The sequence below is a fragment of the Orcinus orca genome, chromosome 3 (genome assembly GCF_937001465.1).
Source record: "Orcinus orca chromosome 3, mOrcOrc1.1, whole genome shotgun sequence".
NCBI lineage: Eukaryota > Metazoa > Chordata > Mammalia > Artiodactyla > Delphinidae > Orcinus > Orcinus orca.
This window is the reverse complement of record NC_064561.1, coordinates 21,312,079-21,324,506: the sequence shown is the minus strand read 5'-3', so window position 1 is coordinate 21,324,506 and position 12,428 is coordinate 21,312,079. Positions and strand designations below refer to the sequence as shown.

Sequence of the window (12,428 nt, the reverse complement as noted above, 5' to 3'; positions counted from 1 at the left end):
AGTATCCCACCCGCATCAAATAAAGAAAAATACTTTTTAAACTTTACAAATATTTCATTTTTCTAAAGTTAAAGCCATTAAAAATAGAAATAATCAAATGGCCTTTCATACCATTAGAAGAAAAAAAAAAGTGTTCATGAGAGTTCCATATTAGAATACAAATTTTCCTTAGGCACCTGTTGATGTATGCTATTCTGCTCTTTACAATAAATAATTAAATTTAAAAGACTTAATTCCTCACTTTTAAGACCTTATTAGTTTACAAATTACATATTGACCTATGCTAAATTTTATACCGACCCATGCTAATGAATTCAGTACAGAAAACAAAAAACACTGCACTCAAGCAAACTACATATATATATATATATATATATATATATACACACACACACATATATATTACCTAAATGCATTTATATCCTACCATGTCTCGTAAAGCATTGTGGTAACTCACCGGAATACAGACAATCAAATATAATGGCAAAAGCACTTAATATAAACAGGGCCAAGGAAACATAGAAGATGAAGAAAAGATGAGGGAAATGTGAACAGGAGGAAGTGTAGTTAATCGAGTTGTATGTTTTGACCTTAAGATTCTCTGTGTGGGGACTTCCCTGGTGGCACAGTGGTTGGGAATCCTCCTGCCAGTGTAGGGGACATGGGTTCGGGCCCTGGTCTGGGAAGATCCCACATGCCGCGGAGCAACTAAGCCCGCGCGCCACAACTACTGAGCCTGTGCTCTAGGGCTAATGAGCCACAACTACTGAAGCCCGCGTGCCACAACTACTGAAACCCTAGCGCCTAGAGCCCGTGCTCCGCAACGAGAGAAGCCACAGCAATGAGGAGCCCGCACACCACAATGTAGAGTAGCCCCCACTCGCCCCAACTAGAGAAAGCCCATGTGCAGCAACAAAGACCCAACACAGCCAAAAATAAATAAATTTATTAAAAAAAAGATTCTCTGTGGATAAAACAACATGTAAATAATTGGTTACAAAGCCATGTTATTTGAAGATGCCAGACTGCACATTAACAGTCTGACACAAAGGGACAGCACAGGAAAGCTATTCAAAGATAAAGATTTTTAAATCTTTGCAGTTTGAAACCTTTTAGAGCAAGTATAATGAGCTCGACACACATTTCAACACTCCACGTGTTAATCACATTTTCAAAGCATGTCTCAAAGTCATTGGAAATAGTTGCTGTCTCTGTCTGTGATATGTAAAACAGACCTGTGATGTGTAAAACTCAGGAGGTATTGATATCCACTTTTTGGCATCTGAACAGGAAACAAAGTTGTTTCGCAGTGATAATAAAGAATGAAGTAAATGCACCAGTCAAATAAAAGACAAAGTACTGAGGGAATGTATTAACAAAACGAATCCAACTAAATTCTGGTGACCTGGGGCCTACGGTTGTACACACTGCATGGAAATACCCCAGCCGCCTACTGGCATAGGAGGAAGGGTACTGCTAAGCCCATCACAGTATAATCCTTTTAAATGTCCCTTTCAAGGTTGTCTCCGCTCAACACTGAGTATACGAAAACTTCCCATCAGGCAGAAACACTGGCTGCGCAATGATTGACCAAGAAATTAACACACTAATGAATAAATGATGCTAATTTATTTCTATCCCTGACAACGGGAAACAGCACACACTCTGTGTCAATGGTATGTCCTCTTTCCCACTTTTCTAAATGGTCAAGTATGTTTTTCCCTTCATTGCTTTATATCATGTGTGGCAGGCATGATGGGAAATGGCTACCAATGGTTCTGTTATTGATTTCTACCTTCATTTCACTGTGGCTAAAGAAGATACTTTGTATGATTTCAGTTTCTTAACAATGTATTGGTACTTGTATTGTGGCGTAACATATGGTCTTTCCTGGAGAATGTTCCACGTGTACTTGAGAAAAATGTGTATTCTGCTGTTGTTGAGTGGAGTGATCTATATATGGCTGTTAGGTTTAGTTGGTTAAATGTGTTATTCAGTCCCCCTACCTCTCTACTGATCTTCTGTCTAGATGTGTTATCCATTATTGAAAGCAAGGTATTGATCTCCAACTATTATTTTAGAACTATCTATTTCTTCCTTCAATTCTGTCAATGTCTGCTTCACATATTTGGGGGATGTTTGGTACATATATGTTTATAGTTGTTATATCTTCTTGATAGATTGAACTTGTTATCAACATATAGTGGCCTCCTTTTCCTCTTGTGATAGTTTTTGATTTAAAGTTTATTTTGTGTGATATTAACATAGCCATCCCAGATCTATCTTCCTTCCTTCCTTCCTTCCTTCCTTCCTTTTTCTTTCTCTCTCTTTATTTCTTTTTGTTACTATTTGCATGGGATATTTTATTCTGTGCTTTAACTTTCAACCAACTTGTGTCTCTTGAAATCAAGTGAGTTTTTTGCAGACAGCATATACTTGGATTATGGATGTTTTTAAGGTCCATTCTGCCAATATTTATCGTTTTATTGGACAGCTTAATCCACTTTTTCAAAAATTACTGATGAGGAAGAACTTAATTCTGTCTGTTTCCTGGCTGTTTTCTGTATGTCTTATGCATTTTTTGCCCCTCATTTACTCCATTACTGACTTCTTCTGTGCTTAGCCGATTTTGTTGTAGTGAACTCTTGATTCCTTTTTCATTTCTTTTTGCATATAGTCTATTGATATTTTCTTTGTGGTTATCAAGAAGATTACATTTACCCTTCTAAAGTTCAACCAATATCATTTGAATTGGAACCAACTTCAATAGCACACAGAAACTCTGTTCCTCTACAGTTCCATTCCTCCTCCTTACATTATTGTTGTCACAAATTACACCTTTATACTTTGTGAGCCCAATAACATGGATTTATGATTATTTTATGCATTTGTTTTTTCAATCATGTAAGAAATGAAAACTAGCGTTACAAGCCAGTAGCACAATACTGGCTTTAGTATCTGCCCATGGAGATTTCTATTTCTTTATACACCTTCGAGTTGCTGTCTAGTGTCCTCTCATTTCAAGCTGAAGGTTCAATTTAGCATTTGTCATAGGGCAGTGTTAGGAAGTTGTAAAACAAACGCCCTCAGCCTTTGTTCATCTGGGAATGTGTTAATTTCTCCCTAAGTTTTGAAACCAGTTTGGGCAAATATAGAATTCTTGATGGACAATTTTTTTCCTTCAGCACTTTAAATATATATGTCTGGCCTCTTGCTACCGTGGTTTCAGATAGGAAATTAGCTATGACTCTTTTTGAGGATCCCTGCTTTGTAACAAATTTGTTTTTTCTTTCTCCTTTGGGAGTAAAGATTCTTTCTCTGTCTTTTGGCATCTGAGAGTTTGATTATATTGTTTCTTGTTGTGGCGTTCCTTGAGTTTCTCTTAGTCCTGAAATCAGGCAAAGATTTACAGCAACCAAACACATACTGAACCAGGGAAGAGGCAATTTGAAAATGGCAGGAAAGCTTTGTGGCATTTTTACTTGCCCTTGCCCCATCTACTGTTAGTGTAGTGGTGGTCTTAAAGTGGTGGGGTCTTAATGCAGTGATAGTCTTAAAGTAGCAGCAGACCATTCCTAGTATGGGACGCTCAATCCTGCTTCAGGAGGGAGCAGAAGAGACCATACTCTCGGATTATTATGTGTATCTGTTCTAACCTGTCTGGGAGCTACCTGAAGGACTGACACAAGATGCTTATCTCTGTCTTAGCTAACCTGGAACACAGTCTGGGAAAGCAGCGGTCATTGCTCAAAAAAAGTGCAAGGTGAACTAACAAAGCACAGATGGCTGGGGCAGAAGACTGTGCATTGAAATACAATAGACCACATAAGATGCAGGAGCAAAAGTTGGGGGAGATTCTTTGGGAACTTAGAACATACAAAAAGTACACATGTGTCCAGAGAAATTAAAAAAGCCACAAGCATACTCAAGATAAGATGCATGTTCTGAAAACACCAGAGGAGTCTCTAAGCTTTTACCATGGGCTGAGCCCTGAACTCAGTGCAGGTCAGCTAAATGTTGAAGGAGTGATCCAGCAATCTGCACAATGGGGAGAGGTGTGTGGTTTTGAGTGTGCATGTGGATGTGCTTGTGTATATTTGTTTTTGTTTGTCTTAGGTGCAGGAATTCAAGGACATCTCTGTCAAAACCTTAGCTAAACATGAACTAAAGGAACAGAGACTTCAGTGCCTACATACGATAAGGAGTACACTCATTGCAAAACTAGTTTGGAAAGGTCCCCAAACAAACAGACTACTACAGCCTTCAACAATCCAAAGCCCAGAAAACCCTGGGAAAGTGGGAGAATCTGATTTCCATAGACACCACATTATAATATTTGAAAGCCAAATGTTCCACCAAAAAACTCACAAGGTATACAAAGACATGGAAAAGTATGGTCCATTTAAGAAGACAAATTAATTGATGAAACCATCCCTAAGGAAGCCCAGACTTTTCTCCATTGCATATTCTTGCCTCCTTTGTCATAGATTCATTGACCATAAGTGCATGGGTTTCTTTCTGGGCTCTCTATTCTGTTGCAGTGATGGATGTTTTTGTGCCGGTACCATACTGTTTTGATTACTGTAGGTTTGTAGCACAGTCTGAAGCCAGGGAGCATGATTCCTCCAGTTGTGTTCTTCTTTCTCAAGACTGTTTTAGCTATTCAGGATCTTTTGTGTTTCCATACAAACTTTAAAATTATTTGTTCTAGGTCTGTGGAAAATGCCCTTAATATGTTGATACAGACTGCATTGAATCCGTAGATGTCCTTGGGTATGATGGTCATTTTAACAATATTAATTCTTCCAATCCGTGACCATGGTATATCTTTCCAGCTGTTTGTGTCATCTTTCATTCTTTTTATGCGTGTCATATAGTTTCCTGGGTACAGGTCTTTTACCTCCTTAGGCAGGTTTATTCTTATGTATTTTACTCTTTTTTATGTGATTGTAAATGGGATTGTTTCCTTAATTTCTCTTTCTGATAGTTCATTGTGAGTGTATAGAAATACAAAATTTATATATAGAAATCTAGTGTATCCTGAAAATTTACCAAGTTCATGTTTGAGCTCGAATAGTTTTTTGATGGTGTCTATCAGATTTTCTATGTATCATGCCATCTGCCAACAGTGACAGTTTTACTTTTTCCTTTCCATTTTGGAGTCCTTTTATTTATTTATTTTTTCTTGTCTGATTGCTGTGGCTAGGATTTCCAAAACTCTGTTCAATAAAAGTGGTGAGAGTGGGCATCCTTGTCTTGTTCCTGATCTTAGGGGAAATGCTTTCAGCTTTTCACCATTGAGTATGTTAGCTATGGGCTTGTCATATATGGCCTTTATTATGTTGAGGTATGTTCCCTGTATGCCCACTTTCTGGAGAGTTTTTACCATGAATGGATATTGAATTTTTTCAGAAGCTTTTTCTGCATCTATTGAGATGATCGTATGGTTTTTAGTCTTCAATTTGTTACTGTGATGATAAGAGACCTAAGACAGCTGCAGAGGCTAAGTGACCTTTCCTTCCCTGAATGGGTAGGTATCCTTGTTCTGCCTTCTAACTGAGTTAGTATCTGAGTAAAGAACTGCCAGGTGTCATTTAGTTCACAATACACTGCTGTGGCAATATAGAAATGAATTTGCCTAAGTCATTTGGCTTTTCTCAATTATAGTAAATGAATATACTGAATGAATACTTCAACGTAAGGAAATGTTCTTAAAAATATATTAATGTAGGCAACTTCAGTGGAGAACTGAAAACAAAACAAAACATTCAGGTAAAGGGCTGAAATAAAAGTACACTCAGTTGTATCCAGTTTCCTCTTGTAAATCTCTCTTTTTAATTTGAGTGGACAGTCACTTGAGAATATCTGACTTGGGGCTAAGGAAATCTAAGCCTTCTTGGCCACACTGTATTCTCTTATGTCATTTAATAAAGACACCAGTTGGGCTGCTGAAAAAAGAGTGGGAAAAATCAATCCCTCACATCCAAAGGGCAGCTCTTGAAAATATGTGTGTTGTTGTAGTTATTTTGCTCTTCTGGCCTCAGAAGTTCTAATCTTAACCTTAGCCCCTCATGGAGAGAGACTTTGTAAACCAATTCCCACATTACTCATTATGTGACCGTTGAAAAAGAGAAACCCAGCTCTTTTCCTGTGCTTTCAACCAGTTATCTTCTTCAAAAATCTGTTTGGATTGTTATACCTTAATCTTGCCTGGCAAGGGACTTATGGGAAGGTTCTTATTGTTTGAAAGTTTGGTGCCAGTATCTGCAAAGATAGAAGAAAGATGTGTTTATCAAACATCCCAATAGTGAAGGTGTGTGAAAGCAACTTTTGAAAAAATTAATCTGTCAGAGTTTAGCCGTATGAGTACATTTTATTTTATTCATTGAAAATAAATAATTATCAAGGAATCCTTTCTAGATTTTCTAGTTTCCCAAAGTTCCCTGTATTCACATTCTAAGAGGAAAAATGGTATTTTAAGTCACTGCTCTCCACCTTATATTATTTACAATCACTCCTCGTGACTTCTTCCTTCCAAGAAACGTGATCCTGAGAAGTGTCCTTTGTTTGTCTTTGTGGAATAAGTGATGAGGATGCGTCCTGGAGACCTGTGAGATGTTTAACTTGTGGCATAGTGAAACTAGGATGGAGAGTTCTGGAAAGATCTGGAAAGGTGGCTGGTAGAGTGTGGCCAGATGTGGGAGAAGAGAGACGTACAGAGAGAGGGAGAGGAAATTTTCAGAGGGAGAAAATGAAACAAATAATTAAATAAGTTTTGTTGTGTGGTGTGGGATGCAAGCCTTCCTCTCCCCCTTTCCTTCACAATGTCTTTGTTAAAGACTGTGTTTTTCATTATTTTTACTAAGATAGGATTTGCCGTTTTGTTTGGATACTGAGAATGGACCCATGGAAACAGTTATATTTGGGTTATCTCTGACTGTCTTTAATGAAGCACATAAATATGGGCCCCACTATCTATGCACATGCTATCACCATGCCTTTTTTGTTCTCTGTTCATATATCTAAGTCCTCTTCTTTCTTTAAGGTCAATCTCAAATCTCATCTGAAATGTACATTTATTGATAGATTCAACCCATAATGAACTGTCCCTTCTTTGTCCTCCTTAGGCTCTGATTATTTATAAAAACTCATTTTTGAACTTAGAGACTGTCCAATATGATATATTAGTTATTTCACCAGCATATGTTATATCCTCAACACAATTATACACTTTTGTGGGGCTGGGATCATACATTCTTTAATTTTTCTCAGTACTTACACTTACTTTGATAAAAAGCGCATTCATTCATCTAAACATCATTTATTGGGTGTTAATTAAATATCTCAACTCAGTAAATATTGTTTGAATAAATGCATGCATGAATGAGGGAGTATGCAATAGGTAGACTAATGTACCGCCCAATGTGAGAAAACCAAAAACATAAACACAAAAGCAAGCCAAAAAGTGGACCAGGACTTTCTGTAAAATATCCTGCTTTTTGTTGGATGATGCCATGAAAATCAAGATGCTCCTGAAAGGTCTTAATAGCTGACCAAGAATAGTAAACAATTGAAATTCTCTCAGGCTTCTTCAACCCTATCACTGGACACATTTATACCTCTCCGGAATGGTATTAAAAGAAGAGATTAATAAAGCTTTTATAGATGAGTTGATAAATCTCTAAAGATTTAAGTCTTCATTGCCTCCTAGGTTTTCTCTATTTTGGGTTTCCAAAAGATTTCAATAAACCACAGGATAATTAAAAATTAGACATTATCTTTCTTACCTTGATGTTTTTTGATGGTAAACACCTTTTTATTGTCTCCATAGTGCTGCCCAATTTCCACCAGTACAGTACTTAAGTGAATTTGGCTCTGGATGGTGGGATATATAAGATGTAAACGAATTGTTTGTATATGTTTTAGAATTCTTCAAAAGGGCCTGGCCATGGAAATGCATTGAATATTACTTAAATAACTAAAGTAACTTCCTGAGAATTATTATTCTATTCTGGTTAGGATATATCTGCTCTGGTTTGTTAAAATTTCCCTTTAGAGTGGTTTTAATTTTGTTTCTGATAGGGTCCTAGGATTTACTGCCACACCCATCCTGCATCTGTTTTTCTTTGAATTACTCTCCTTGCAGTTTCTGATTCATACAGGGCCTTACAGGTTAGTGACAACCTGGCCATCACAACGCTGGGAAGGAGAGGCCTACTTTTCAGAGGTGTTGATGTTTTCTGTACCTGAATGTTTTCAAGAGATATCAATCTTCCTCGCCACCGCCCTTGGCCCTCTTAATGGACTAAGCAGTTCCTCATGAAATTTCTGGGGGATATCTGTACCAACTTCTCAATATTGTTCCATCCTGAGTCTAAATTCCTGGCCTCAAGGTAATGTTAGATTTCTAGCTCCAGCCCCTATTTACATAAGGCCTATACTAAGGAACGGAACCCACAGACATCAGTCCGCTCTTCTTTCTCTGGATTTAATTTCTCTGTTACTTTCTGAAACATGCAGGTGTTCCTTTCTTTCTTTTAATCTCAGCTATGTGCTTTTAACTTTTTCAAAATTGACCCACAATTTACATGTGTCTCCAGTAAGAGTACATTAAATTGAGCTTAGTCTGCTATTCTACTGGCGTATTTGAGATCCAGATAATTTGCTAGTTAACTGGATTCAATGACTTGTATATTTCAGGCATCTAAAAATCACCATGTTCCAAATTTCCCTCCTTATAGTTAGTAATTTTCTTGGGAATCTGGATGAGATTAAATGGAATAAAGGTAGTGAGTGGCCCAGGAACGCCTGAAAGTTTGTTTGTCAGAGTGGCCAGGGAAAGTTAAGCAAGGAAGAAAAGCAAATGAAAAACAGAATCCCATTATTATGGCTGAGTTTACTCCCAGGATTCCATGCAGAGCTCTCTGTAGAGGTGGGTTGGGTTATAACTTATGCCAGAGCTCTACGTGGGGCTGACATCATCTCATGCCAAGCTCTCAGTTCTGGGCTCAGGTCATCTCTGATCCACTCTGTGGAGTGGAAACTTTGGAGGAATGGCCAATGTGTTCCGCAGCGTAGGAAGAGGGAACTTGTGAATGCGACTTTCTAAATTGTGGAGGAACTAACCACTGTAAATGTGCCTTGAACTATGTTGTTTAATTTGACCAGTCAGATCAATGACTTTCCCCTTGAATGAAATGCTGCTACGTATATGAGCAGAAAAACAAAACTGGTATAAGGAATAGATAGCTAGTGGGAAGCTTCCGCATAGCACAGGGAGATGCGCTCGGTGCTTTGTGACCACCTAGAGGGGTGGGATAGGGAGAGTGGGAGGGAGGGAGATGCAAGAGGGAGGAGATATGGGGACATATGTATAACTGACTTACTTTGTTATAAAGCAGAAACTAACACACCATTGTAAAGCAATTATACTCCAATAAAGATGTTAAAAAAAAAAACTGGTATAAGGAGATGGAGAGACTGGGAGTCTTATTTTCCCACCAATTAACTTTGCCTCTGACCATGACCTTCCCTTTGAGTCTCCTAGGCCTTGGGGATGATCGCAGCCCCTTGGGTTGGGTGACGGCAACCCCATCTTCACTAGAACCTCTATAGTTAACTTTGATTTTTCCAACTCCGTCTATCCATCCCATGTATGCAGTCAGACATTTGATCTTGGACTTTTCCTGACAAAATATGCTTGAATATAACCATTTCTTTTCACTCCCACTGCTACTGCTATTGTCACTGCCTTAACTAGGGCTTTATCTTTAAGTTCTTTATATAAATATATAAATATCTATATATAAATATACAAATAAATAAAATATAATATTAATTCTGATGATTTTAAAGTCTTTTCTTGATAAAGACTTTTCCTGATAAAGATACACAATATCTTATATAAATATTTTTGTATTATCTGTTCTTTTCTTAGAATTTTAGCCATATGATTCTATCTCTTGGTTTGTCTAGAAGTTTTTGATTGAATGCTGGCTATTTTATTTGGCTTTTTGTTGTTTTTCTCAGTGGAAACGTTGTTTTGCTTCAAAATATTTTATTCTACCTGGAAGTAGCAAATCTTCAAATTACAATTTTTTAAATGCTTTCAAATATCAATACTATAGGTGTCACAAAATCTAGAAAAATGACATTTAGAAATGAACTACTGCCAGATGTGTCTCTATAAAACTTTTCCCCCACTCTTTTAGCTATATATTCTTTAACTGCCTCCTCATACGACAGTTTATGTATTTTCGAAATCAAATTTTAAGAAATAAACTTTGTAGTTTTTAGACATAGATTTCTTGTAACATGTTTGATTAGAATTTGCTTCTAGTTATTAATAGTTTAGAAAAGTTTATTTCAGCTTCACAATTTATTACTGATAATGTCACATTAATTTTCATTGTTAACTTTTGAGAAAACCTCTAAGGATTACTTCCTCATAAATATTTACTATTATAAATGCATTACTGATTTCAGTACTGCTATAGGTTTGTGCATTACAGGGATTCTGATAAAATACTCATTCACACCATTCCATTACACACATTGTTCATGGAATATATTCATTTATTTATTTATTTATTTATTTATTTATTTATTTATTTATTTATTTTTGGCTGTGTTGGGTCTTCGTTGCTGTGCGCAGGCAGGCTTTCTCTACTTGCACGGAGTGGGGGCTACTCTTCGTTGCGGTGCACAGGCTTCTCATTGCGGTGGCTTCTCTTGTTGCAGAGCACGGGCGCTAGGCACGGAGGCTTCAGTAGTTGTGGCTCGCAGGCTCAGTAGTCGTGGCTCACGGGCTCTAGAGCGCAGGTTCCGTAGTTGTGGCACACCGGTTTAGTTGCTCCGTGGCATGTGGGATCTCCCCAGACCAGGGCTCGAACCCTTGTCCCCTGCATTGGCAGGTGGCTTCTTAACGACGGCGCCATCAGGGAAGCCCCTGGAGTATATTCTTGACAGAAGAAAATTTCCGTTTTGACTAAGCATTGATGAGAACTGAATCTTTGACTTATCTTTCACATGCCTGATGATTGAAATAATTTTCCACAGAGTAGCTTCTGGTTTTGTACTTTTCAGTTCTTTTTTTCTTCTTCAAACGCACATGCTTTGAGAGCTGTGAAGTGCAAGACATGGCTATATTGTAAGGTGGTTTTTGTCCTTATGCTTCTGTGTCTTGTGCTAGTTAAGTCAGTAGAGTAGTCAGTATGAGTACTGGAAGTTATTCCTGTAATGGGATAGTATATAGTCAATTACATATGGTGATGTCTGAATATCACATAATAGCCTCACTTAAAACATCTCCTTAGGGCTTCCCTGGTGGCGCAGTGGTTGAGAGTCCACCTGCCGATGCAGGGGGCATGGGTTCGTGCCCCGGTCCAGGAAGATCCCACATGCCGCGGAGCGACTAGGCCCGTGAGGCATGGCCGCTGAGCCTGTGCGTCCAGAGCCTGTGCTCCACAACGGGAGAGGTCACAACAGTGAGAGGTCCGCGTACCACAGAACAAAAGAAAATCTCCTTAGCCAGATTTCAAAAAAGCCTGTGGCCATTCCAATATGATCCAACATAGCAGAATATGATAGAAGGAAAATTGGCAAAGAAAGAGACGCTGGTCTTACCTGATGGAAGTGAAAATATCTCACTTTTGACAATTTTGCAAAAACCTATAATTCCATGAATTAATTTCTAGGGTTCTTCATAGGACCTAAAAAGGAACCCATAGAGTTGTGGAACAACAATAGAAGCTTCTGTGATGAGAAGCCAAGGCACCGCAACAAACAGTAGCCCCCGCTCGCCGCAACTGGAGAAAGTCTACACGCAGCATTGAAGACCCAATGCAGCCAAAATAAAAATAAATAAATAAAAATAAATAAATTTATTTTTAAAAAAGTAATACTCTGGTTTGAGGCATGAGAAGAGAAATTAGCTAATCCTTTCAGAACTTTTAAAATATCAAACTCAGTCTCTAAGATTTTAGCATTATATACAACATCGATTACTTATTAGTGGTTTGGGAAGGTCAATTTAAAATTTTCTGATCTTACTGTATTGAAATTCACGGCCCTAATGTTTTCCACATTGACTATATGAATGATGAAGTAAAGTCAATCATGTATTTCCTTTCCAACTGGGCAGAAAACAAAATTTTGAAAAGTGTTTGGACTACTGACTTTTGATTTCTTCTAAGGCAAGTGTATAGGTAATTTTTATTCCCTGATTAGGAGAAAAATGGTGGAAGAGGGCAGGGTTAAGAATGAAGATTTCAAGAGCGTGAGAGTTAGACGACCAACCAGAGTTCCTAAGTTTCGGTGCCTGTAACTGTCGCCGCCGCTTAAGCCTGCCAAAGCAGTGGTATGGCTGCTGCCCTCGTATTTGCTACCTCTAGAAATATTCTTGCCAGTAGTGGCGGCAGCGGGACTCA

General features: G+C 38.1%; 1 protein-coding gene across 2 annotated transcripts in view; it reads left to right on the top strand.

Moving 5' to 3' along the window:
* Positions 1-12,428, top strand: part of LOC125963843 (UDP-N-acetylglucosamine--peptide N-acetylglucosaminyltransferase 110 kDa subunit-like) — a 303,144-nt gene that overhangs the window by 100,268 nt on the left and 190,448 nt on the right. The gene's annotated exons all lie outside the window — the stretch shown is intronic.